This window comes from Falco rusticolus, chromosome Z (assembly GCF_015220075.1).
Source record: "Falco rusticolus isolate bFalRus1 chromosome Z, bFalRus1.pri, whole genome shotgun sequence".
Classification (NCBI taxonomy): domain Eukaryota; kingdom Metazoa; phylum Chordata; class Aves; order Falconiformes; family Falconidae; genus Falco; species Falco rusticolus.
Genome location: NC_051210.1, coordinates 79,230,223 through 79,256,574, shown reverse-complemented (window position 1 = coordinate 79,256,574; position 26,352 = coordinate 79,230,223).

Below are 26,352 nucleotides of genomic sequence, written 5' to 3'. Positions count from 1 at the left end.
TGAAGGATTAGACCTCATAGCTGGGGACACCATTTTAGCCTTCCCCAAATGCCTACCTAACCCTCATTAATATTTTTTAGATAATATTTATTCTCTGCCTTTCTCCCTACCTTAATAAGGAAAGTCCTAGTATCCCTATTTCACAAGGCAAAACTGAGACATTTTAATTATTTAATGGTTATTCAAGGAAGAGAGGAAGTCTATTAACAGTAGGCTAAAATTTTCCTTTCCCAGCTGCTCATTAAATACTATCCACCCTGTGTGATTTTCAAGTGAATTTATTCACTGAGGAAACCTGAACATTTTCCCATCCTTTTTTTAAGTGAAAAAACAGGATATTAATTTTATTTTAAAAAATCCCCACAAAAATGCTGAAATCTATCAGTTATGTCAGATGATTTTTTTTAATTCATTCTTTAAATTACACCCACTAACCACTCAGTTGCTGTTGTAAGTGGTAACTGCACACATTGACATATGGGCAAAATAACCATTTTATACATGTAATACAATTAATCTTAAATGAGAGTGCACCAGAGCTGGCAAGATTCCTATTCTGAGGCAAATTTTGACTATTTGTATTTTGAACATGACCTGAATTGAGATTTAGATGTTGAAGTGTCTTGAGCAGGACTGTTAAAGACTTGGTACCTCAGTGGTTTTATCTATTGGATGACTTGACAACATGATTAGAAACTTGGAGGTAAAGACCCTTCAGGTTCAGAGTACATAGCCACAGATTCTTCCCATGCTGAAAAAAATTGGGTTTCAGAGTATGCCACCTTTCAGCAGACCTACCAGAAGGCAGAGAACACCAGGATTCCTGGTTTTGTGTCTTTACACTGGGAGTTTGCAGAGTCTGGCAGAAATAATGTGTGAGATAAAGCAAAAGTCTGTCAAACCCAAAATCTTTCAAACAAAGAATTTTGATGCTAAATAAATCACTGTTTTTAACATGGCTTTATTTAGTCAAAAAGGGTTCATTTAGCTCTATTCATCTCCAACATTTAATCGGGGGAAGGCAAGAGACTGTCTGCAGTACTTAACTAAAGTCATTACCTGAGCAACATCTCAAGTGTAAAAATAATACTGTTTATACCAGAATGATCATTCTGCAGCAAAAAAAAGCAAATATAAGTATACAGTGAGTGGGAATCTGAACAAGGTCAGGATGTGGAGTGGGAGAGCAGCTGCAGGGTCCAGATACAAGGGAAGAAAATGTGTGGATGTTCCTTAGGAAGGATGTTAGTCTGGCAAAATACATGGGGGACAAAAGGAAATGGATTAATTTTGAGCATGAGAAAAAGTGAGGAGATCTGTTGAAGGAAACGTGGGAAGAGATTTAGAGAAGTAGAAGAAAGGAGATAAGATAAGAAGGAGGAAAGAAGGAAAAAGAGCACAAGACAGAAATCTCTTTTCTTGTGAGGCATAGGCACATCCTAGCAGCTGTAATGAGTCTTCGCCAGTAACCACAAATGGATATGTGTGTCATCTATATCACGTCTGAATAAAACCAAGCTACTTCGCTGATGTCTCCGGACAACTTTTCTTGAATGAAGGGAGTGTGATGTGAGTTCAACATGTGTATTACACAAGCCATAAAGTTTCTTTATCTGTTGGATGAGTTTTGGTTTCTCCAGTTGCTGTCTGCTGTATTGAATCCGTCACATTCAGCTTAACATCTCTATCTCACCAAGGTATTAAAGGATGATAGAACTTCAGTAACCAGCCACCAGGGTGCATATGAAAACATTCATCACGTTAGAATCATTTAATTACTCCAGTGCTTTTTAAAGCAGGCTCCATTTATTTCTATTCACACATATGTGCTAAAAATTAAACCAATAACAACAAAAAGTGAAATCCTCAATGGTGAAAACTTTTCCATGTGAAAATTAATCAGGTTTATTTAATCGCAGCATATTTCTTCTGTAATCTTAACCTGCTTTTGAGGACATTGGGAGAATGTTACTACTGGCTGTAGATTTGTTTTTCAGAGTTATCTCAGTTTAACACATGTATACGTACATGTTTTTATGTATGTATAATCCTATGTGGGAGGATTGCTCAGGAGCATCCATTCAAAAAGCAGAGGGTTTTTGTCATTTACCAAACTTCTGTGGCTCTGATACTACAGAACTAAAATTGGCTGTCTGAATGAACTGCAGGTCTGAAGAACAGAGCAAAGGGGTCTTGAGAAGTCTGGATAGTTCCACATAATGGAAGGAAGCAGGCAACTGGTAAGCTCTTTCAATGCACAACTTGTTAAACAAGAAAAATGTCCTGGGGGAAAAAAAAACCAACCAAAAACCCAAAAAGGCCCCACTAACCTTTAGGAAAAGCTGCTCTTATGTTTAGGTGTATTAGGAGAACACAGTGCTCACTGCCTTGAAATGCATGAAAAGACCGGTCTTCTTTAAATAAATGGGATGGATCAATTAAACACCTGCTCTTTAATAGGATTTTAAAACGAGATTTTAATAAATAAGATTTTAATAAAACACCTTCCAAACAGTCACACGAATATTTGGAAAGGTATTAGAGGAAACACAGAACAGTGACACAGCAAAACCCATACGATACAAATTTGACCTTCTTTGTTACCACATTGCACAGTCTTTTAACAGTATAAATAGTAAGGACTTTTAACAAATCTGAATAATTCAGTCATACTCCCTATACCTTTGCTTAGTAGCAAGATAAATTAAAAGACACTGTATAACTCAGGTAGCCTGAGCTTTTCTCACTGTTATTTCTTTCCAGTAAACCCCTTGGTTCTGCACTTCACATTCTTGGTTTGCTTTTGTCTCAACTATGCCACTTGCATTAGGATATCACCAGACAAACAATGTTGTTGAACACCAGCTTTGCAGGCAGCTTGCAAAACACACCCTAACTTCATTAACGTCTCATAAGTACACTTCATACTAAAATATCTTCATTACCTAGTACAAAGATTCTGTATCTAACATACAGTGAATTTGCATGTTAATTTCTTGGATTGCTCCATTAACATGGAATATATGACATTTTCTTTGTATGTCCAAAACCTTAACATTCTTCTGCCTTACAAAAAAGCTTGCAATCATTTAGCTAGACTTTTAGTTTCAAATCCTCAGTAATGAGATGCCTGTAAGTTAGAAGTTGGTACCAAACATGACAATCTGTCAGCTACAGTCATCTCCGTATTTCCATGCATGATGTTTGCTCAGCACAGTAGCTTTCCTGCAGGCTATGTTGAGGTGTCTACCTCTCCCCATACATGACAGCCTGGATGTGGAAACCTGTGAGATTCATGTCCAACTGGGGCAGGAGTAGAAGAGTTGGAAGGTGCAAGTCTGAGTCATACAGACCCAGGTGGGAATTAACCTGATTCAGATGTTGTTGTCTGGAGGTAGCTGAAACTGAGCTTTTAGATTCCGATGGCCAGGGGACAGATGCAGATGAATCAAAGGAAGCAATAAATCTGAGAACAAGTCACCTTTAACTTTCTGTCCATTGAGTATAGATGGAGCTCAGATGAACCACTTTCAGGAGCAAAATTTAGACATAAATTGTGTGCATAATAACAAACACCCATAAGTTACATTGCTCTCCAGCTACATGAAGTGGATGAGCTAGAGAAGGTTCGATGGCCACTTCAGTCAAACCAATCCAGGAAGAAGAAAATAACTATATTTACAACACACCAGAAGTCAAATATGAGGTTGGACACAGAATAGCTAACCATTGGAATAAATTATCAACGGAAGAGCTGGATGGTTTGGTTTGGTTTGGTTTTGGTGGGGATTTTTGCTTCTTTTTTTCTGTAAGTCAGATAAAGGATATTGAGTTCTGTATAGAGTAATAATTTAAGGTGTGGATTATACAGGGTCAGACTAAAGGTTGTACTAGTTTTTGCTGGACTGAGCATCTCTGTTATTTACACTTTTTGAAGCAGGCTAGTTTATGCAAATACAATGGACTCCAAATACAGCTTCAATGACTTCTCTGCTGTTTCCTCCCATACATTCGTATTAGGAAGCTGACTGAAAAGAAGTGCTTTTTTAAATTAAATTCAATGGCAAGATTCACTGCCTGGTGAAGAAAACTAAATTTACTAATTCATGAGAAAAAATAGTTAAAAATGGAGCTATAATATAATAAAAGCAAAACTGCGTAACTGGTCAGAATAGCATTTTTGAGATTTTTTTTTTTAATGTAATCATTCAGTTCCTCATGTAACACCGAGGCTGCCTGTAAACAAATCCACTCCTAGATTGGTGTGATTCAAAAGAAAAATTTGCAACAGCTGCTGTGTGAATAGCACCGTTCTGAGATTTGAGTTCCTGAGCTGATTACAGGCGAACATCTGGAAAATTGAATTGAATCCAAATCTACTAAAAATTACTGTGTCTGTTAGTTTGTTGTGTTCACTTCAGGAAATGAGCAATTTTATCGTAATTTAAGGAATTTCATTGCACGGTTGGTGGCATATACATTGAAAAAATGAAGTAATCTGTATTCCTCTGCTATGGAGAAAACAATCTTTACAAAAGGGTAAACTGTCCCACTTACGTCTGCAGCCATCACCATGAGATCCTTCTCATGGAGTCTGGGCAACCAAATGAAACCCAAGACCTCTGCTTACTGAAATGGGAGCTCATTAATCTACACAGGTACAGATTCATTTAGACCTGTAATCTGGAAACTAAATCCTGTTTCTGAAGTTAGGATGAGCTGAAGCCCACCCAAATGCCATGGGATTGATTGATTAATGCACAAATGTGAGCACAAGTTTTTTACATCATGGATGAAGAGAAAAACAAAACAACCTTTTGACAAAATCAAAGGACTGTGTTTTATTTTGAGATTTGTTGGTTGGGTTTGTTTGTTTTATCTTAAAAGATTTAAAAATGTATACATGCTGAAAACAAAATTTCTTTTTGGCCATTAGAAAACATGGCCTGTCCAGGTTTGCTTAATAACTTTATGTTTTCAGTTTAAGGAAGAAAAAAACCATGTAAAATCATCAGGCATTTACAATATCCATCAGTGTAACTTTTTTCTGGGGAACAAAAACAGAAAGAAAAAAACACTGATGCAGAAAACTCCACCCAGGTCTAGTTACTACTACAGCTAACAGTATCAATTTGCCTCTGGGACAAAGAATTAAGTATTTATTAGCCTACCTATTAATATTTTCTTAATATCCTTATAAATTATCTATGGAAAATTCAAAATTAAATATTATAAAGAACCTAATATGAGTGGCACCTACTAGGGTTGCTGCTATCAATATTTATGAACTTTGTTTTATTTTTAAGTGCACATTTGGAAATTTAAACTCAGGATATTTCACTCGTAAGTAAAAAGCTGCAGTCTTGCTTTTTATTTCTCATTTTGTTTTTGAACCCATTGACCTCATCAAAGATTTTCAACACTCAGAAAACATGTGGGACCGTAGGATGTTCAAAAACCTCAGACTGAAAAAATGCCTCACCATTCAGGGGAAAGTCCCATTTCAGTGGCATGGCATCAGTGCACTGCCAGAAATATGAATTAAGTCAATGCAATTTACACCACATCATTGTATTCATATTAAAATGGAGGGTTTAAATAGACCTAAATAATTTTAAAATAAATTTTGAATTGATGAATAATAATAAAAATTTCAAAAATGTACCCAGCACAGGGGTATGAACTAACAAATATTTAGCTGGACCATCTGCCCCACTGCAGACACTTTCCTGAGGGAGGTTTAAGGTAAAATTCTTCTTTAGGTGCAATAAAGTGCAGGAGCAGATAAGGCAACACTGCCACAGTCGTTGCACTTTGAGATTGCTCTAGAATATTTCAGGCTTGTAAAAATTGTTTCGAGTTTTGCACAGAAATGCTGGATGCACCTTTTGACATTTTGTTGTAGTTTTGAGGTAAACTTGCATCCAAAATAGAGAAGAAAAAGGTGGAGGTAGTGTGACTAGGGGCAGGACACCCCTAGATGAGTTCCAGGCTAACAGCAGGACATATTACCTCATTTAACATGGGGGGGGGGGGGGGGGGGGAAGGAAGAAAGAAAGAAAGAATTTAAGAAATATAAATAAAAATTAAGATAAATAGAGGAAAGACAAAGAAAGAAAAAAGAAAGAGAAAGAAAAGAGAAAAGAAAGAAAGAAAGAAAAGAAAGAAAAAGAAAAAAGAAAGAAAGAAAGAAAAGAAAGAAGAAGGAAGGAAGAAAGAAAAGAGAAAGAAAAAAGAAGAAAGAAAAAGAAAAGAAAGAAAAAGAAAAAAAAGAAAAGAAGAAAAAAAAAAAAGAAAAAGAGGAAGGAAGGAAGAAAGAAAGGAAGAAAGAAAAAAGAAAAAGGAAGAAGAAAAAAGAAAAAGAAAGAAAGAGGAAGGAAGGAAGAAAGGAAGAAAGGAAGAAAGGAGTCAGTCCTTGCTATTACAGCTTCAGCTTAGCTGACAGAAATAAAATGCTGGCCCCAAGATCTGCATGGAGTCATTCAAACAGCTTAATAGCACAGGGGATAAATCACTATTATTATTATGAAACAGGAGACAGAGTTCTTGGGACCTGGAACTGTGCAGCTCAGCTCCAACTGCTGTTCAACATTCAGAACTACCAACTTCATTTCCTCCTAGCACGTAATAAATAACACATCTACCCAACATAAAAGCATTTTTATAATAGCAGTAAAGGAACTGCAGAGAGTGTGATTATCATGAACTAATAACACCCGGTAGAAGATATGCAGCCCAGATTGGGGATGACCTGAAAATGAGACTATGGCTCACGTGGCTGGTACTGTACCAGACCAGACATTGTCCCATTTTGACCATGCTATCCCAAAGTGCTACCACATTTTAATATTCTCTCCCTCTGCCACAGTAATTTGCACAGAGGGAGTCCATTTGTCATTGTGGGTTTCCTCTTTATGCGATGGCTTCTAGCACAAGAGCTAAAACAAATGCTGCCTTTTAATTCATGGCGCTGTTAACTCCGTTCGTGCACCAGCTCACACTGCCTGTAGTATTTTCACAGCATCACACATCTCAAGGAAACAGAAGGGAAGCTCAGCTGGTCTCTTTTTAGTGATACTCCAGCTTTGCAGAGGTGATGACTGTACCCTCTAATGGGAGAGAAGGGGTTGCCTGATGGTTAAAATATACAGCTGGCTATTAGCCAAATCAGATTTGCTCCATACATTTGCATAGACTTGTGTGGCTTCATGCCTCGCTCGTGCTGCCTGTGAAGCAGATCCTGCCTCACTCCATTCTTGCACATGACTTTGTTCTTGCACGTGTTTTACCAGGAACCCCAGCACACGTCTCAGTACTGCTGCTTGAATACCTGCACAGGCTCCACGAGATGCTTATTCGTGGAGGACTGCCTCACTGGAGACCCTTGCACATGCTCTGAAACAATGAAAAATCAACCCAACAGCCCCACATCTGGTATCGTTGGGAGGGAATGAATGGGAACACAGAAATGATAATTTAATAAATGTCCATCCCTCAATTACAACCTCACATAATATCCCTCTGACAGATTTTAATACTGTATGAAAGTCACATGAACTACATAATCTTCTCACATCAGGAAAGAAGCCAGAGGAGTTGTATTCCTATGGTTGAAGTGCCCTTTAATTGTACTCACCCCTGTAAATGACTTGATTTCCTCTATGATGGGTGTTTGATGACCAGAAAATAGTGGCAGTCATCCAGAGCAGTCTCCTATGACAGGAGCTTTTAATCTTCAGTTGAGTATTGGTATCCCTATCCCTGGTGAATACTTCTTGATAGTGCTATGCAGGAAAAAAACATAGGCAGTTCTAACCTTCGAATTTTCGGTCTGAAATTCAGCCTTTTATGGGATTTTATCACGTTTTGGGGACAGCTTCTATAATCTTGATATTACAGATCAAAAATCATGCTGAAGAGAAGACAGAAGCAGTCACAGAGGAAAGACTAGCCACATCTTGATGGAAACAAGACTGATTTGTGCTCTGATCCTCCTCAACCATCTATGGACAGTGAAGAACTGACCAATACTGGTCTGTTTGATCATAATAATCTTGGTAGGGCCCCACTAAAAAAAAAATAAAAAAAAAAATATATATATATATTTTGTTACTTGGCAGTTGAATTAAAGAATGGAAAAAAAGGGGCTAGGTTGATGAGAAAGATTTTTTTTTTCCATTTTCTCACTAAAAAAAATAAAATACTAAATCTGTTTTGCACATTTGTTCCACTTGAATTAGGAAATTTTATTTTTGAGGGAGAGAGGAGGCTTAAATGACCTAAAGTGTCTGCCAGTCTCTTTTTCCTAAAAGTTATGGTTTGGGTCATTTTGACATAATTCAAAGAAATTAAGAGATAGACTAAGCAAGAGAATATTTGCCTTCTACACTACAGTTTCGCACATTGCCTGTAAGTATTTTACAGTTTTGAGTTAGGGCAAGTTTTATTATACTTCAGAAGGATAGAGAGTTCTTAATCCTCTCTGTTGATGCTATCGCACATTGTAGGGACTATTCAAGTACCCATCAAACCAGAATAGTGAATTTTCTTAGAAAGAGTGAAGAGACATCAGGCAAGGTAGAACCATTGTAAGGTGGAGACTTGGCTCAGCTTCAAAAGAAGTATGATATAATGTTAAGAAATAAATAAGAGGGAAGAGAAGTGAAATTATATAATTCAGAAAGCGAGGTGTAAACCAATCTCAAACTTATTGTGAGGGAACAGATTGCCAGTCCCTGAGGGAAGGAATCAAAGGAAGCAACTGTATGCAAATGAACATGATAATTTATGCAAATTATATTTACAAATGGACATAGGATTTTGGGGGGCTCAGCTGATTTCAGTGAGAAAGAAAACAGAAGGATCTGGGATAGATTCATATACTAGTCCAGTCAGACATGCCCCCCTCCAACATAGAGAGGTAAGATACTGGATCAGGACATTTATAAGGACTTTGTTTCCAATAGTAGCTACAGCAGATGCCCAGAGGAGTCTAAGAACAGCCTAGGGGTGTGAGAAAAGGGCATTGGGATCCCCTGGGACAATGTTTCACTTTCCAGCAGTAAGTAGTATAGGGACTGCTGAGCTGGTGACCACAGATGGGCTGCCGTGCCTAATAGCTGCTCTATCATGCAGACTTCCATGGATGTCTAATCTTTTCTTTGAACTCATGTATAATTTTTGACTACTGAAAAATTCTGTGGCAAAGCTTCACAGTTCCATATGCAGCACAGGAAAACCCAAACAAAACCAGCAACAACACCAACAACAAAGAAACAACCAAACTCAAGCAAAACAAAACAACAACAAAAACGTTTACATTTCTTATCTGATCTTTTCCTTGGGTGTCTTGTAGATACTGTACTGTGAAAAAGTGAATTATTTTCTCCCGTCACTTTCTTCACACCACTCCTGGTTCCATAGATCTCTTATAGCCACCATAACCATTTATTTTAATTTTCTAGAGGGTGTTTTATTCCTTTGATTGTGTTTGTCACCTTCTCTCTACCTGTCCCAGTTCTACTATATCCTTTCCAAGACAGTGTGATCAGAAATGAACATACTATTCAGAATACATGAATGGAGTACAGTGATACAAAGCTTATTTGCAGCCATCACTGAATATGTATAGTTAGGGTTATTTTTCCACATGTGCATTACTTTGCATTAGTAGATACTAAATTTTCTCAGCCACTTTATTACCCAGTCAGACAGTACTGCAAGATAATCCTGTGACTCTTTGCAGTCAGTATTAGATTTGACTACCCTGAATAATTTCTAACACCTGCAAGTGTTGTTCCCTTTTCAGATTACATGTGGATACCGTGAAGAACAGCGGGTGCAGTGTGGCTCATAGGGAAACCATCTGCTAACTTCCCCCTGCTGCAAAAATAAATTATGCGCTCCCACTACTTTTTTCATCTCTTAACCACCCTTAAGATGAGAACTTTTCTGTACCGGTCAGACCATGATGACATGCTCTTTGCAGGAGCACCTTTTGGATCTGCCGGGAAATGATTGTGTTGGTCTGTGGAGCAGCATGTTTCTGCACCCCATGGTCCTACCCCGGGAGAAGCAGCAAGTGTTCCCAGTACAGAGCGAGCTGAGGTCTCCGCCAGCACCCACTGCCCACCGGCTCGCTGTGCAGCAGTGCCCATGCCTGGGGCAGCGCTGCCCTCTCGTGTCTGCTCCGCACAGCGAGCTGCCAACCCACTCGCGATGGAGACCGCCCAGCAGTGGTGGCCATCCTCCGAGAAGGGCTCAGCACGGAGGCAGATGCAAGCGTGTAATATTTATGACCGGGCAGGAGATGGTTCACATCACCCATAGTGAGGTCTGCTGGTGCATGCGAGGGCTTCTGTTGCCCCTGAATTAGGAGGGATGGTGGAAAAGTTAGCTGAGTTGGTCAACAGCTGTCTTCTCATCCCGTAGCCTTGCCATCAGTTATATATATATATGTATGCTAGCTAATGCATGGGAGGTGAGATGCCCACCCTCACCCACCTGTAAGTAAGTGTTGAAACTGGACAGAAAGTGGTTGCCCCTGGAAAAATTCTGAAGTTGTGTTGTTTTTCAGCTGATAAAGATCAGGCTGGACTTGATACCTTGACATGAAATCCATGAGGTGAGGATGAATTTCAAGCTTCAGATTTTTGTAGTCTTCCAAGCCCGAAGACACATTTTCATGCATTATGGCAGTATGCAGAGGTGCTTAATATGGTATTTATTTCACGTTAGAGCTGCAGGCTACTGTCTGTTGTAGCTTTAACTGGGCTGCAGGATACGGGCACTTGAGTTGGCTATGAGGAGATGCCACTGACTAGCCCATTTACAGGAGGGCCTGAGAGCACAGCTAGCTTTATTAGGCTTTCAGCGCAGAAGTCTCCTTCTCAGTCCTAGTGTAAACTAACCCCCACAGCAGCAAGCAATACTAATAGTCTCATTGGGTATCAATGGGTATACCCAAGGAGTGTATTCCCAGATCCTGAATTCCTAAATCCACGTCTGCCCACTCCATTTCTCACATTACTTTCACATTACTGTGCTTATGTAAAAGACACAACACACAGGGCTGTTTCTTCCTTATTTTCATCTAGATGGGCATTGCTACTCATAGAAAGAATAATTTTCTTATGTTAACAGTCACACACTGGTGTAAGAGCAAGGAGAACAAGGCCAACGTACACTTTTGGCTGCATTTTGCTCTTGCAGGAGGAAGAATGTATTAGATCTTTACCACATGATCGACAGAGAAATGGCACTGTGTTGACTGAAGCTACTCCTGATTTACACCAGGGAGGAAAGCAAACAGCTGCTCGCAAAGCTGGCAAGGAGAAAAGCTAAATACAAAACAGTTGGAACTGACAACGGCAATGCTTTGTTTCTGGTCAGCACAATCACATAGTGACTGCTTCAGGGCTGTGTTCTCCCCTTTTGAAGAAAACACATCGCTGCAACAGATCCCAGCAGGCTAAACAGAGCAGCAGCAGATCCTCTGATTCCTCCCTTTGGTGTTTGTTGATCCACGAGTGCAGATCTTACTCTGGGTTAATTATGCCCATATTTATGCATCCACCAGAAGCTCTGCATGTTTAGCATGTTCTCTAAATATGGCTGTGCATCTTTTTTGTGGTCTGTTCTGGTCGCCTTTGTGTAGTAGACTCTGCAGATTTCTCTTTTCTGCCTGAATTACCTCAAGGACCAGTTGAATGACATCTTCTGTGCATTCTTTCAGCGCAAAACATTTGCCAAGCACACATAATGTATATACCAGGCTTATGGCAGGAGGGATATACAGCCCTACAGCTACTCCAAAAATAATCAGTAAATGTTTGTTGAAAACACTTACCAATGAAAAGTGGTTTTGACTAAAACGAGAAAATGAACTACAGACAAAACATGTTCATTTTGGGTGAACGTTTTCTGTGTTTAGATAAAAAGTTCTTTTTTTGGAAACTTTTAAAAAGATTGGGGTGGGATGTGGAGTGTGTGGGGGTTTTACTCCTTTTTCTCCCTCTATTTTAAAAGTAAAAATAATAATCTATTTCCTTATCTCCAGCAACACCAATAGTCAAATTGTGGCTAGAGATAAAGGGGATAAGGACAGAATTTCTCAGTCTTGTAGGACTTCTTATACCACATGACTGTTTGTCTACTGTGCAGTAGAAGTGGGAGAGGAGGAAACTATTGTTTGCTCACTTTTTCTCCCCTGAAACCCTGGCAGGTGCCCATCTACTTCCCTTCTTTGAGGTATGAGGAAAAGGATTATGGTTGTCTCCTCTGGTTGGAAAATTATGTAGAAGCATCAAAAGGCAGAGGGCTCAAAAAGGCAGAGGTCTATGTGGTGCCTGTAGCTGAGATTAGAACAACGTTTTGGATGGTTGCATTTCAAGATGTGAAAAGGATATCACAATAATTTGTCATTTTTTGTCAGTTCTAGATGAACTCATGGTGAAAGTTTTAAAAGTTGCCTCCTACCTTTGTGTTCATTCCTTCCTCCAGAATAATCTGGGGGAAGTTCTCTGACAAAAGTCAGCATTGGGGTCTGTGGGTAGCACCCACTTCTTGTCATCATTAAGCTTTGCTTTAGAGCACTGGTTTCAAACAAATTAATGGTAACAATGTTGACCTTTAAGCCTGGACTGGCCCATGGAAGGACTGCAGTAATTGATGTGGATATGCAATCAGCACAGCTTTGTCAAGAGTCCTTCATAGTGTGGAAGTTTGTGGTGGGAGAATTCCACCCAAAAAGAGCATGGGATTAGTTTTAACAAATCTAAAGGAAACCGTTAAACCACAGTGCGCTACCAGCACTGGAAAGGAAAGAAATTGTAAAAAGAGCTTTACATTTTACTAGTGACTGTCAAAAGTGGGAGATGGCTGAGACCGAGAAAGGATTTACTCAATTTCTTAATTTACTTGTTAATAATTCATTAGCTATGAAAGTGGCAATTAAGCCCCAGACTAGCTTTTTCTGTCCTCTCATCTTTCAGCCTGCAAAGATGGACTTTGGATAATCCATTCCTAGAGATCTTCTGTCTGATTTTAATTTCTCTTTCCCATTTTCCTTCATTGCAGCTCTATTTCTATTTTCAATTACATTCAATTCTTCACAGCTTCCTTTCCCAGTCACATACTACTACTGTTCTTCTATTTTCCAGGGTCGTCACCTGGTCCAGGGTCCACCTTCCTGACATTATCACCCACTTTGTTGCAAGAAACCTGATCCTTGCTCTATCATGTTCTTAATCGGCTTTTGAACTTCCCATACTGGTCTGCCCTGCCTGTTTGTAACCTTGATTTTCTCTACACCATTCTATGCTCCATGTTTCATGTTCTGTATTTCCTTCTTTTCAGTTGTCTTTCTGAACATATTGACTTCCTGGAATCCCTGCTCCTCAGATAAATCAAGTGCTGTTTTATTAACCCCTTTTTTCTAGGAAAGGCTGTTTTTCTGAGTTTGCATATGTAGATGGCATTCATTTCACCTCTCCTCCTCAAAGTTAAAAGAGGGCATCATACAGTAATGAGAAGATGCATTAGAAATGCAGTGTGTTTGCTGTGCTCTGAGAGATGGGATTTGTAGACCTTGTGCGATAATCAGTCCTTAGGTCTTAGCCCATAAGCAGTCAATTTAGCTATACACAGAGTATTCTTTCAGAAGAGGGTAATGAAGAACAGCACTGTAACCTGTTAAAAGCACCAGAAAAAGAAGGGAAATCATCAAGACTGTAAAATATCTCCAAGTGTTTCTGTGAAACTCAGAAATAATGCACGGCTATCTTTCACACCATTTGCCTATTTTCCTGGTTTTTTCACTTATATGCAGATATGGCAGATAATTTCTACTCTATTGTTCTCTTTCTATATCAGATAAATATATATATTTCTATATAATCAGAAATACAAGCAACTTGTGGTTCTTCTCTTGGCTGGATCACACAGGCCACATCTGGGGTGGTACAGATCAAGTTAGCACCAGTGACACAGAGATATATTTATTTATACCAGTTGAGAGTTAGACATCAGGCTTTTTTTCTGCCAGTGGGGAAAAAATAACACTGAATTTCTCCTACTTGAAGTGAAACTGGACAATAACAGGTTCAGGAATTGCCTCTTCTAATTTTCCAGGACAGGATCTTCCTGTCTGGGTATTTATACAGCAGCAACCACTGTGGTATCTAAACCCCCTATTGATTTATTAAAGTGCACTCATAAAGCTCTCTGTATTTTTTTTCCTTGCTCTGTTATTTTATGTGGTGTTATTGTGGGAAAGCGAGGTCAATGGAAGAATGTTTTACATTTTGTTCTGAAAGCGCTGAGGTTTACAGTCACTATGATGTATTCCAGAAGCAACTATCAAAATGTGGACCAGTAGCCAAGAAACCTCTGTCTTCTGCTTTCATGAGTTTCCTTCTAGCAGTCATTTGTGAGGAGTGGAGCTCCCTTGTGTGATCTCTCCGATAGCGCAGATAAATCAAGCTGGGATTCTTGGAAACTGAGGAGCAAATTCTGGATTTCATGTAAGAAGTCATCATTGTCAGCTCAAATACCAGTTTACTTTCAGCAGTGGCTTGTTCAGCGGATGGGCTGTTGTGCTTTCCATCAACTGGAGAGTGTGTTTTGTTTTGGGTTTGTGGGTTTTTTTGGTGTGAGGTTTTTTTTTTGTTTGGTTGGTTTTTGTTTTTGGGGTTTTTTTTTTGGTTTTTTTTTTTTTTTTTTTTTTTTTAAGCTTGGCAGTTTCTTGCCTTTCTACAGTTTGATATAGTCCCCAAAGCCAGGAGGTGTGAGTGTGGGTAAGCAGATGTGTTGTTCTTTGAAGCTGCGGACAGAGCTCCCAAGATGAGGTGCAATAGCACCCTGTCTGTGTCTGAGACATGCAGGCAACTTTGGGTGCCCCCAGTGCACACGGGCAGTGTGAGGAAGCACGTTATCTTAAGACACATGAATAATGACAGCAATCTTCCTGGAAAGGAAGCATTGCCTACACTTTTCTCAGCTCTGGCCAGAACAAATTGTTCTTCATTTAACTGCGAAGCCAAGTGGCTGAATAACTTGAGTGTATTCCGGGAATGGTAATATTTGAATGAGGTGATCCAGAGGGAAAACCTGCTTGTGTGTTTCTGGTGTTCTTGTCAATGATCTCTTAGAGTCTTCACTTCACAGGGCAGTTGGACAGGGTGGAGCTGAAAGCAGAGCCTAGGTGTAAGTGTGCACAGATGTAGTCTGGAAAGAAAGGGGCAAAGAGTAGTTATGAGAAGGCATGAGGCATGGCCAGATTATGGTCTTCCACCACCTAAAGGTGGAAGCCGAATCTCAGCTCACCTAGGCCATGTAGGGGTGCTTACATTGTCTGCACCCCTACATATCATGTCCTTGGAAGAATGGCTGTCAAGTCTTATGCTTTGCAGCACAATTTTTAATAGCAATTGCTAATAGCTACAGTCTCTCTCCGCTGGCTTACTGCAGGTCCCAGGCCCCACACGACTGTGCAATAGCTGATTCCCATTCATAACATACCATAGGAAGGGGAAAACATTTATCAATGATACAATTAACTTCTGTAGACATTCCTGTCTGTCCTCCAGACCTGTCAGAGTCCTGACTGACTGGTAAATATTCTGCCAGGGTGGTGAGGATGGGATGGGATGGGATGGGATGGGATGGGATGGGATGGGATGGGATGGGATAGGATGGGATGGGATGGGATGGGATGGGATGTCTGTAGAGAAAGAAATTCACTGCTGGGAAGAGCTGGCTAATACAGCACTACAGAAGATTTCTGAACTATGTACATGGATAAGATTACAAATGGACATTCTGCATGTCATTTTGCATGACAGAAGCTGGGGGACTAGGTCATCCAGCATATTTGCCTGAAACTTGCATACTTAACAACAAAGTAAACCAGTGATATTAAAAATCCATTAATATTTTTTGGACATTCTAAAACAAATTGAACTTAAAACGGTATCTGCAAAAACCAATATGTTGTAAATTAAAACCTTCATGAGAAAAAAAAATATGCCAGTGCTTATTTTTTTTGGAATTAATATGTATTAACTGCAGCCAGCACTTGTTCATCACTGTGCTGTGCTGATACTGGAACAGACATAAATAAAATCAAACCCAGGTCTCTTTCTTTCTCCCTCCTTCTTTTCCATTCTGTCCAACACATTTTAATTCAGTCCATATGAATGAAGTTCAACCATTAGTTTTATATAACCTGATCTATGCCACAGAATAAATAATACAGTATCTGTTGCCAGATTAGAACAGTCTAACTGAAATAGATATGTGCATTTAGTGAAGCCAAGGCATAATTTGCTTGAACCAGTATTAGTACGGCAGCCAACATATGGAATTTTAAACCCAAAGTAGATTTGTATATGGGTTTTTATAATACAAGTGGTATATGTTTTTCCAGACCAGCATATAGTCAATAAAAGCCATGAGCTTCCTGAGTGTCAGCTGATAGAGCAGTGGATAAGATGCTATCTTTCCTCCTTTCTTTTTCATGTTTAATGAACATCTTTCTAAACTTGTTTGGTTTGATTGATTTGTTTCTGACAGAAACATCTTCAAAAGCAGAATTCTTCCCTGTGATTCCAAGTTTGCTCTTCTATTTCTCAGTAGCAGTCTAATGTAATAACTTAATCTAGAAGGAAAGGCGAATTTCCAGTATGTACCTGTAATTATCTTGCAGTCCTCTCCATCCCTGGGATTTGTGCATTCTGGAATAATCATGGAATTTAACCGCCCAAAGGAAGTGTTTTCAGAAAAAAAGGCACTGAGCCAAATCGACCTCAGCTGGTCTAACCATGGTAACTTATTTTGAGCATTGATCTGCATAAGCAAAAATGTTGCTATCTTTGTTGAATATACTTATCCAGAAAAGTGTTTTTATCATTTTCTTTTTCTGCTGCTGAAAACTTTTCTATTAGTGCATCCCTTGCAGGTTCTGCTACTAGATGAAAATACATCAGGTGTAACTGTTTGGGTGTGGTTCACCAAACCAAGAAATCTGTAGCTGATAGTGATTTTGGAGGAGGTGAGAACTGATGTCAGTGACAATAAACTGTGTAATTGTATGTCTGCATAAAGAAATTTCTTCCTAGCTCCAGATGTTAGTGTTTTGGCTTATGTTTCTGGTGAGAATAAATAGGCAACCCTCCCTGCATATGTGTCACTGAGTCTGTACGATATGATCAGCCACTTTGTGCTCGAAGAGGCCTTTTGAGTGCCTGCCTCCTGGAATTATCATATTGGGCTAAAATAAACACAGAAGATTGACCACCAAAACCTTGGACTGTTTGCACTTCAGAACTTTCTCCAAAAGTTCAGTGAAGCAAAATGTGAAGCCTCTCCAACGACTCCAACCAGCCTTGGCTCTTCCCCCAGACTGTGATGCCTGGCTCGTGTTACAGCAGAGGTGGCATATAGATAAAAGAGACTCAAACCCAGCTGAGTATTCCAGGTGCTAAGCCATATTACAATTTTCCCTCACTTTTGAATGCTATGGAGATTTCATTTCTAGGGTATAAAACCTGCTGGTAGTTCTCACTAATCATGTTTTGCAGAAATGCTAAAAAAGGATGTTTATCTTTCTTTTTAACATCACCAATTAAAAGTTTGTTGTGGGTGATTTTGGTGCAGCTGCCAGATGATTGGCTCACTTTGCAGAGCCTGCTTGAAGGTAACTGCTACTTTGACAGTACATAAATCAATACATCTGTACAAAATCCCTCGTGAATCTCTTCATCCGTGTTCTCCAAGGTTGTTATATATATATAGATGTTATTTCATCATATGAATTTTTCCCCTCCTAATCATTGTATTTACCAAAAATAGCTATGCACTTAGAATATTGAAAGCTTTAATTATAGTCATCACAAGCTTAAACCGAGTCCAGAGCTGGAAACAACATACAAGAGTATTCTTTTATTCATCATCTGTCCTAGATGGAAGAGAGGGTAGTTGCCTGGTCACCAAAAGTGTGTACATTTGAAGTGATGTTCATCTTACACACTTTAACATTTCTGCTGTGTAGGTGTCTGTAACTGAACAAAATGCCTTGATTATCATTGTAATCAATGGAGATATAGTCGATATGGCTTAGAGTTGTATAGTCACTGGACTTCCACCAGTGCAGGTGATCTCATCCTATTTTAGGATGAAATAAGCCATATTCTCGTCACCAGACTGATTAAGGGTTTGGATCAATTGCTTAAACATAGGCCTGTAACGACAGCGGATACAGCACCACTGGCTGGCAGGTACAAAACTATGGGAGGCCCACCTTGTACAGGTGGCCCAACTGGACATCTCCGGTGGCATCAGATGTCTGTGTCTGTATCAGGCACCTGTGCTCCAGCAATGGGATCAAATCATTAGCTAAGGATTGAAAGGATCATTCATAACATTGAAAAGGATCAGAGTAAATTAGTGTCTTTCTGTTTCACAATATTATTGAGAAATGAGTGTTAATTCTTTAACTAAAAGGCAGGCTAACTCATATACTTGTTTGGAAATGTTAGGGTGAAATCTTGATCTCATGGTAGCTTCAGGTGAAATTTGTGCTGACTTCAGTTTCCAGGAAAGCTTTAGTTCTCATGAAACAACCATTTTCTAACTGTTCTTGCTCAACAGTGCTACACCAACACCATGGGGACCACGCCAATAACAATCACATGAGGATTTGGCCCTGAATTACCTATTTATGGCATAAGCGCAAGTAGTAACAGTGCAGACCCGCATTAGAGAAGGGCATTCGTTTCTTATGAAATCCGTTAATAGTCACAAAAGCCACTTGAAATTAGTGGAAACTAATTGAAAGTAATGGAGAATTACCTGAAAATGTAGCACAAGTAGATGAAATTAATTGAAGATAATTGATAGTGACTGGAATTAATAAAAAATTGAAACAAATTGGGCTTAATTGAAATTTATTGAAATTGAATTAAACTCAATAACTCAAAACCTATTAAATGTAATAGAATCTAATTGATATTAATTTTATGCAACACTTAATAGTAACATAATATCCTTAAAAGGGATTTTTATTAGATGTTTTATTTGTTTAACACTATTTTCATAAAATAGTAAGAATAAATTTTAACAAGAAAAAATGATGCAGAGCATAGAAACTTCGGGGTCTTTTTGGAATAATTATGAGGATAGCATGTGATACTGATAACAAAAGTTCCAGACAGGATTTAGTAAGATTAAAAAATTCTCATGGATTTTATATCACGGTTGAGACCTTTATTAGAGTTTAATGAGAACATTCTACCTGCTAAGATGTTAGCTTTGATTTGATAAATAACTCCTTGACCAGATATTGAATCGAGCATCTGTCTCCTTTATGAGTGTACTGTGAGAACCCTTATTTGTTGTCTTTAACTATGAAGCATTTTAAGTCTTCTGAGCTTTCTTACAGATTTCCTTCCATTATATCACTAGTGTTCTCACCATTTCCCGCTCCCTCAACCTCTGTCAGTTGAAAGAACTAAATAGTTTCTCACATAAGCCCATTAATAGATATATTCAGCCCAATGTTTGAATTATACTTCCCATAGATGTGTGTTGCAGTAACGCGCAGGAAGCTGAGAGAAAATTTGAAATAATTTTTGCTGAACTGATGCTGAGATCCTATTATTTCAAGAATGTGAAAGATGAAGAAACCAGGAAAATCAGGAAGAAAATACAAAAATAGAAAAAATGCATGTTAATTGATTATTTGTCAAATAAACAAAGGAAAAAATAGGACTACTTATGGTATGTCTATAAGCTTTAGTTCTAATTAAGACCAAATGTGTAAGTGTATGCGGAAGGCCGATACCTTTCAGGAAAGCTGAAAAAGCAGATGCTGCTTTTGAAAAACAGACTTATGCCCCTGTAATGGCAAAAATGGGACATGCTTTAAGCTAAACATAGGGTTTAATTTTTACTTTAATTTTTTTTGCTGCTTTTTGAGTAGAGACCAACTATTCAGTGAAAACCTCAGGGATGGTTAGATTTTGTAAAATGACTGATAGACAGTTACAAATGCTTTACATGTCTGCAAGTATCAGTGGTGTCAAACAAATCTGATGTTCCTATTCACACATGCAAATCCCTACTGTTTGTACATATCTGCCAATTTGCTGGAAAAATTAGGTGAAGGTAACAGAACTGAATTCCTTCATGCATCCTTCTTTGTGGGACCTACGCAACTAGTGAAGATTAAACCTAGTTTTAAGAGACAAACAAGGCAGGATTCAACTTACAAACTAGGATACCAAAATTTAGGAGACAGAATGTAGGTTTTTACAAACATGTTTCTGGCATCATTTCTCACTGTAGTCATTGGAAATCTAGTCAGTGCAGTCAATGGAGCCTGGAGACATTCAGCTGACTAAATGCATATGTCCTCTTTAGGTCAGGTTGATTAGATCTCTAGAATCTACTAAATATCTTGGGGCTTGAATCTGTCCTACACATAACATCGACCGCCATTCAAAATGTGGTGGGGATCTAAGTTATCCACAACAGACATTGCACAGGATCTACAGGATACTTGTGGTCAACTGAAGATCACGTAGGATGCCTTAGGACATCTCAAAGAGTACTCAGTGCTTACGTTAAAGCTACTGAATCATGCCCTTGTCAGTAATGAGAACTTACACACTTAGGTCACATTTAGTCATCTTTATGCCAATGTCTAAATTTATGTTCTTTAACCAACAAGTTGAATCATACCACTAGTAGGACTCAGTAATTAAAATCAGCGTAGAGGGTAATCTATGCATTTCAATGTGGTTTGGAGTCAACAGTCATTATGTGGATTTTGCTGGCATTTCTATAAAGGATTTTGTTTGGGGGAAGATATTTGTTTTAGGATAAAGTGTAGGGATGTTTTCTGGAAAGAAGGAAAAATTAAAAAAGGAAGAAGGTGGGAGAACTGAGGGAGAAAAGAAGGCATGAAAAAAGGAGCAAAGGAAGATAGGAGACTGAAGAAGGAAAAACTAAAGAAGGAGCTAGAAGGAATGAGAATTGAATGAATAGGTAGTAAACAATTGCTCTTCTGGACAAAAAAAAAAACACCACAGGTTTCATGTGTTCTCACACAAGTCCTCAGGAGCTTGCTGTGGCACCCATAACTGGTCATATATTAACGCTACAGCTTTGGTGCCATGCAGAAACTAGGCAAAACTGCCTGCACAGTTAAGGTTCCTGAAGTGCAAATAGCTTTAGCAGCAATTGTCAGGGAAATTCTGACGGGAAACAAAGCACACTGTGAAGCTCTGAAGAGAGCCCTGATATGCACCTCAGGAGTGAAACCTGAACCAAAATCCATCTATCCCCATTTGTCACTGTGAGTAAGTTAATGGCCTGCTCTGCCTGATGCACAGCAGCAGACAAGCCTCTTTGATTTACTGATTATCTGGGTGATATTTGAACCACATACACTGCTAGGTAACGCTATGGATTCTCCCTGCCCCCTCCAGCCTATTTACCCACTTCTGGCTTCCTGCTGAGGCATGATTTCCTTTGATTAAGCACTTGAGTTTAATTGTAAAATGGAAACAGCAACATAACACACATAATCCTTTTGAGCTGAGAGAAAACACCAAGTGACTTCTGGGTGGGAAAGGGCACAAAAATTCGTTTCAATGTCCTCTGTTTTTGACTTCAGCCAGAAGCGTGTGGGATGGTGGAGGAAGAGGACAATAAAATGAATCCTTGGAGAATTTAAATTGGTCTGTGTAACCTGCTCCAGTGCTGCGCTGCCTTCCCACACCACAACCTGTGGCTATCTTACCATCTGTTGCCTCTGGAAAGAGTAACATCATCGTTGTAACTCCCATCAAACAGGCTGCTGCTATATCACCTCTCAGCCTCCTTTTCCCCAAAACAAACAAGCCCAGCTGCAACCCTTGTTGTAGGTCATGTAAGCCAGGACCCTGAACATCTTGTTAACTCCCTAATGGACTGTCTCTAGTTTTTCAACACCCTTCTTTAGCTGAGGAACCCCAAATTGCACATAAAAGTTGCCCATCCAGTTGCCCATCAGGTTAGTTACTGGCTTAATTTTTTGAGGCCTAGTATGAAATAAAAAATGTCTTAAACCCAGAGGAATGAAGGATAACTGAAAGGACCTCCGAGTATAACAGATGTCAGAGATCTGTCTAAATAAAGTTTGCACAAAGATAAGTCAATCAGTCAGAGACAGATAACGTGCTAGATGTTGATGACAGAAAAGTTTTCTCTCCTCTTGCTTTCTGGGAGAAAAAAAAAAAAGAAAACTGTAGTAGATTTATTAGATGATCAGGATTCCATTAACATAACAAATATAAGAACATTTGGGAGGAGGAAGAAATCCTGAAGCAAGAATAATGAATGTGCTAAATCACCTAGAAATATATACTGCAACAGTTTTGTGAGCAATAAACCATGTTACAATTCCAATGCATTTATCAGTCCAGTTTGATTTTTTAGAAAATGGCTTTGATTGGCCAAGAAGATTTCTGAGAAGATGGGTTAATTTCTGTGATTAGCTCTGCTCATTCAAAATTGCTGTTTAGATATTCTGAACTGTCACATCATATTCTAGTATGAAAGTACACTTTTGCCCTTTCTTCTAAATCTTGAATTACATTATAACACAGCTCAACATTATTCAGTATCAGCTTCTTCCTCCTTCTTCTTTTCATGGTATTTATTTATTTATATCCTGATAATAACATCCTTGGGGGCATTGTATAGGCAAGACATGTATCTTGGCCTCCTCCTTTCCCCAGGAGTGCAATTGCCTTGCGGTAATTATAAGATGTCGTATGTTATTATGAAGGTGCCTTATTGCTCAAACACATCAGGGATATCTGATAATGTAATTACTTCACCTTATAAAACTATTATAAATCATGCATGGGGAACATTTTTTTCCATAGCAAAGCTGTCTGAAGAATTATCACATTGTGTGGAATGGGAATATCATGGTATGGCTAGCATTATGTTCCCTGAGCCCACAGTAGGCAATGGCAGTATTAAAATAAAATATTTAACAGCAATGATTAAAGAAAATACATTCAGAAAGCATGGCTCCTTTCTAAAGGTCTAGGAGAACAGATTATTATCTGAATGAGCATATTATACACTTGTGCCTTCTGACACATGAATAGCAGCTGCAGATTTCCTGTTTATCTTTTTTTTTTTTCCTTGACTTTCCTCCTTCCTTCTCCTCCTTCCCTGCTTTCCTGAGTGTCGTGTAATTGTTATAAAAGCAAATCAATAAGCACTTGAAACACTGGCCATTGTACAAAGAATTGTGCTTCTATTGGTCATCACTTTAATAAATCTAATGATTATTTCTCCCTCTTTCAGCCTCTGAGGTTTCCTGGCACTTTATTGATTAGAGCTTGTCACAGAGTTCTGATTATAATTAAAAATCATCAATGGGCAAACAGAATGCAGTTCTACTTAGCAATAAACTGAACAGATAATCACTAGGTGAGGTGATGGGACCAAAAAATATTTCCAATAGTACCAGGTAGAGAATAATTGAAAGTCACTTGATGAGTCACAATTCAGTAGGACTTTATTGAATCTTAGATAAAGACTTTTGTGTCCTTAGTAAATAGCTAGTGTTATTGCACTAAATCAGATTCTTTCACATCCAGGATTCCTGACTACCACGCTAGACCGATTTTTGAGATTTTTGGCCTGAAGGTGGCAACATACCTCTCCAGGATTCCCTCAAAAAATGCAAGGCTAGATCTGGTAATGTGACAGGCAAGTGTATAGGACAGGAAAAAGAGGGAGAGGACCTCCTTTGGTAGTTTATGATAGTACACGTGCTCCTGGAGGCATGACCTTCAGGTCACTTCAGCATTCACCTGTTATCTGTACCCAGTTGTGCAGAATGCAGAAACAGGAGCTGATTTCCAAAAGAGGCAATGTGAAATGGCTTCTGTGAAACTCGCCAGTGGAGCTAAGATCCAGTAAAGGTAGAAACAGGAAGAAAAATAATAAGGCTGTTGTTATATAGGGAGGGCAAAAATAAGCATCGGTGCAAGTACTTGGCTTTGAACATCTCCAGAAGGGCTCTGACCAAATTCAGCTACAAATGTAGTTGATGAGCTGATATTTACACCACTAAGTAAATAGCAACAATCTAGTTTAATGAGAAGGAATTGATAAAGAGTTTAAAGTCTTGAACTTTTTCTCACACCTGCTGCTTTATGATCTGAGAGCTTCTTTCTCTACCCATTAACTTTGTCCATAATAAGTACCTGCATTTGAGAAGATAAATCTTGGTTACTGTGATGTGTACTAGATCTTTTATGCAAAACAGTTATTTTTCTTTCAAATATTTAAAAGGCTGCATTTTAAGAGCTGGAAGCTCTAAATATTCTCCACCTTTTTATCCGGAGCTCCACACAAACTGATTTATAAGATGCACTGGGAATTGCTAAATGGCTTCAGCTTTGTCATAATATGCTGAGATGCTCATCTATATTCCTTCTGGTTGTTAAACTTGCATCAAGCTCAAGTGTTAAACAAATATGAGGGAAGATGGTGCTTTTAATTTTATGGCTTGCTTACAGTACTATATGTCCTCTTCATACTGGAGGATACTCTAACTAAGTCTGTGGAACTGGGCTGAAGGAATCTCATTTTTCTCACAGTACATGCAACTGCTCCGGGAAATCTTGTCGGGTGCATTCATCTGAATCACCCTTCAAACCAGTCACCTTGACACAGCTCGACTTTGTGCTTCAGCTTAAAAACTGCACAAGATGATTTCTTAAAAGGTAGGGTGGTTGTCTTTTGTTGTGAGGAAGTTAAATACATGGGACCTGCTATCAGTCTTCACATAGCTTTTGTGAGCTAGCATGAATTATTTACAGACTCATTTTTCTGGCACATAAAAAGGAGTCAGCAGCCTACTTAATTTTAAGTTACCTTATCCTTGCTGTTTACCATGCATTGGCTGGAATCAATGGCCAGGTATCCCCTATGCTTTCAGCATGCTGCTTTCCTTTTACCCTTGGTGTGTCCAGCTCAGAATGGAACAGTCATAAGGCCCGAGCCATCCTGTGCCATCAGCCCAGCAGCAGAGCCTCCCTGGTCTTGTAGGAGCCTCTACAAGTCGGCACTGCAAAAAGTTACTCACCATCATTATCCTCCTCCTCCTCTTCATCATCATCATCAACAAATGGATGAAGAATGCCCCTGTAATGCAGAGCTACACAGTACGATACATAGACCTTTAAATTGTTATTTGTATATACAGAAGTGCAATCGTCTGTTTTCTCAGCTTCTGCATAATCAGTTGACAATTTATATTTTTTTTCCATTTTAGACTGCTTAACACAAGATTAGCTACGAAGAGCACTGCATTTCTTTGCCATTGCAGCATTTCAGAAACACTCCACTAAGGAATTTCTAGTTTTGGTAACTGGCATATATGGACCTGAATTCTGCCTCCAGGGGCCTCCTCTTTGTCCAGACAAGGGCCAGGAGGAGTAATGTGCAAGTGGTTCTTCTCAAATGGTTGCTGCACTCTGCTGGTGAGCATTGACAGGCCACACAAACTTTGTCTTTATTTGGAGGACAAGGCAGCTTTCCTTGTCCTTACATATGTGTGTAAATGCGCAGTGGGAATAGAGTAAGAAGCACTGGTTCTTCCCCGTATATGTTACTAGGAACCATTTAGTTTTCTGTAGGGTGAAAATTTGCTGTGAAGGTGTGGGGCTGGGTCTGTGGATCCAGCTGAGAAGGCAGGTACACTATGTGCCATAGCAACAGAAAGGGTGCCCCAATAACTAATGCTTCAGAGCATTGCATTTGCTCTATCCAAGATGAAGTCACGGAGTTCACAACCAAGTGAATGTCAGGAGAGCCACAACCAGTGCGTGACTGTTCAGGGTAATCAACAGGAGTCAGCAGAGTGGCCACATAGGAGAAAACTGCCACCCTGCTTATGTAATGGAGAGATGGAAACTGTGTAAGAGGAAAAAAAGTGAAACAAAACCAAATACCCAATCTCTCAATTTCCCAAAATAAACATTAGCTTAAAATCTGCCCCATCAGACACGTCCACATTTCTTTAGGTAATATTTGGATGTTTGGAATTTTCTCCTGTCGATTCCGTGTCCTACCTCTTCTCCTGTATTACAGCTCAAGCTAGGAAATGCCCATTGCAGACAACTCATTGTCTTTCTGCTTTTCATGGCAAAGCTATACGTGACTGATACTGAGTTTTACCAATAGCTGACACAGCACTATCAATTAATGTTTGCTCTGTGTGTCTATAGGCTCCTGCTGAGTTGAACGTATTGGCTGCTATCTACACTGTGGAGCTGCTTT